Source organism: Syngnathus leptorhynchus, unplaced genomic scaffold, assembly GCF_054491065.1.
Source record: "Syngnathus leptorhynchus isolate UIUO unplaced genomic scaffold, UIUO_Slep HiC_scaffold_60, whole genome shotgun sequence".
Lineage (NCBI taxonomy): Eukaryota > Metazoa > Chordata > Actinopteri > Syngnathiformes > Syngnathidae > Syngnathus > Syngnathus leptorhynchus.
Genome location: NW_028232027.1, coordinates 45,001 through 47,500, shown reverse-complemented (window position 1 = coordinate 47,500; position 2,500 = coordinate 45,001). Strand labels below are relative to the sequence as shown.

The 2,500-nt window shown below is 58.0% G+C and overlaps 1 pseudogene; it reads left to right on the top strand.

The window, feature by feature from the left end:
* The window catches only part of LOC147038412 (28S ribosomal RNA), a 9,804-nt pseudogene that overhangs the window by 3,885 nt on the left and 3,419 nt on the right, over positions 1 to 2,500 (top strand).

Sequence of the window (2,500 nt, the reverse complement as noted above, 5' to 3'; positions counted from 1 at the left end):
GCTGGATGTGTTTCTCAATCCCTAGAGAGGTGCGAGCGAGACGATGGTCGAGCGGTAGCGTGCAGGGCTACTGGCCACGTACCTCAAAATTAAACATTCTCAAGAATATGATGATGGCCATGGGCTTTAGTCCATATTTGGCTCTGACAGCGGGGATGCGTGTCGGCGGCTGGGAGGCTTTACGGGGTGTGAGCTCTTCATACTGGCTATGGGGGCCTCTCCCTAGTGGGTCGATCTGGTTGCCCGGCTTTGGAAGGGTCTTACCGGTCAGGTTGGACAGCTGCTGTCAGGGTTGTGATTCCGAAGTGTAGTCTCTGTGAGGGGAAGACCTAGATCTTTCAAACTATTCCCAGTCAGACTGAAGTCAAAGTCAAAGTCCGCTTTATTGTCTGTTGTTCCGATGTTTGGGAATGATCGGACATCCCAGGATGGCCGTGCTGGGGGATCAAAATCGGCTGAGGGGCGGTTTGGAGAGGGGCCGCTGCCGCTTGGGCTACCTCCCCGCGGCGTGTTTGAGGGTGGGCACGCCGATGGTATGCGAATCAACCTCTCTGGTGGCCACGGGGACCAACCACCAGAGGCATTGGACTGGGACCCCAAACGGCCCGTAGTCACTTCTACGGGCCACGGTTGCGAAAACTCCTTGGATCGGAAGTCCGCGCTAACATTGGCACAGAGTCAGAGTCACAGTCAGTCCGGCCGTAGGAGCGGGTGGACCCCGGCTGGCGAAGCTCTTGACAACTCCTCAGTGGCGTCCGAATTAATGGCCTCTACCAGCCCGGAGTTGAGAGCCGGTGGTGTGGGGGTCGTGATGGAGCCACGACTTGTTCTGGGATTGGATGGTGTGGATCATGGAGATGTTGTTGCTGGGGGGACGTCGGCAGCGGGACCGACTGGGGCGGGCCCCCCAGGGAGGGTTGTGGTGCATCTACCTCGAAGGACCATGGACTGCCAGATGTGTGGTGCTCAGATGGGAGGTATTCGTAGGCTGGTCAAGCACTTTGCTTTCCGGCATGCGGGTATCATCATTGAGTACGCGTGTTGCGAATGTGGGAAGACGGGGGACAACAGTCATGCCATTCTGTGTCATGCTGCCAAGTGTGGTGGCATGCGCAGGAGAGATGACGTCTCGGGGATCGAGTGTGATCTCTGTGGGCGCCGTTTCCGAACGGCTGTTGGGGTGTCCCAGCATAAGCGGCAGGCTCACGCTGATGAGTGGTTTGGATATCTGAGAGGAAGGAGCCAGGACCGCGGGGTTGCACGGGCCCCGAGACTGTGGAGTGAGGATGAAGTGGCCCGCATGCGGGTGCTGATGGATGAACATCGCAATGATCCGAAAATGAATGTGACAGTCGCCCGATTGTTGGGTACGGGTAAGACTGGTGAACAAGTGAGGTGGAAGTGGAGACAACTGTGCGGTGGTGCGGCAGGCAGTGTGTCGGGTGAGCGTCGTCGCGTGATGAAGATCAAAGCGTCGCCCCAGAAATGGTACCCTCCCCCGTCGTTGCCAGACTTGTTGGAGGTAAGAGTGCTGGAAGAGCTGAGGGCGGGGGATGAGGAGCACCAGACCACTGCTGCCCTAGTTGAGAGAGCAGGTCGGGAGCCTGACTTGATCGAATCTTCTGCTTTGGATGTCATGAAGGCGCTAGGGGGTAAGGTAGTGTGGCCGGTGAAGTCTGTGAGGCATTCGATGCGGAGACGTGCGGCCAAAGGCTGGGTGAGGCGGCGGACCCTGAGACGGAGAGTGTTCTACCACCAACAGAAAGGCTATGCGGAAGGCGGCAAGGGGCTGGCACGACGGGTCTTGGATGGCCTGACGCCCCTGGGGTGTGATTTGCCGGAGCCGTTGGTGTATGAAGAGTTCCGTGGGAGATGGGAAACGATGAGAGCGTTTCATGGGCTGGACGGCTTCGAGGTCGAGCTAACCGCGGACAACGGGCATTTCTACCACCCGATCCTGGCTGCTGAAGTGATAACTAACTTGACTAGGATGGATAGCAGCTCAGCGCCGGGCCCAGATGGGATTCGAAGACAGGCCATTTTGGACTGGGACCCGGCCGGGAAGCAACTGGCGAGGCTGTTCACTACATGGATGGTGCGTGGAGTCGTTCCCCGGGCCTTTAAAGAGTGCAAGACCCGATTGTTACCCAAGTCGGCCGACCCGGATGAGCTGGGTACTGTGTCAGGCTGGAGGCCTGTGACGATAGGGTCGGCCGTATTAAGGTTGTTTGGGAGGATAATGACGATGAGGCTGGCTCGAGCTTGTCCCATTAGCCCCCGGCAGCGTGGGTTCATCGCCGGCTCGAACGGTTGCGCTGAAAACCTCATGATCCTTGACCGGATCATGGGGCACTCGAGATCGGTGGGTGTGCCGCTGGCAGTCGTGTTCATTGACTTTGCGAAGGCTTTCGACTCGGTCTCCCATGAGCATATCCTGTGTGTCTTGGGACGGCTGGGCGTGGACAAACGTGTAATTGAGGTGATTCGTCACTCCTATGTG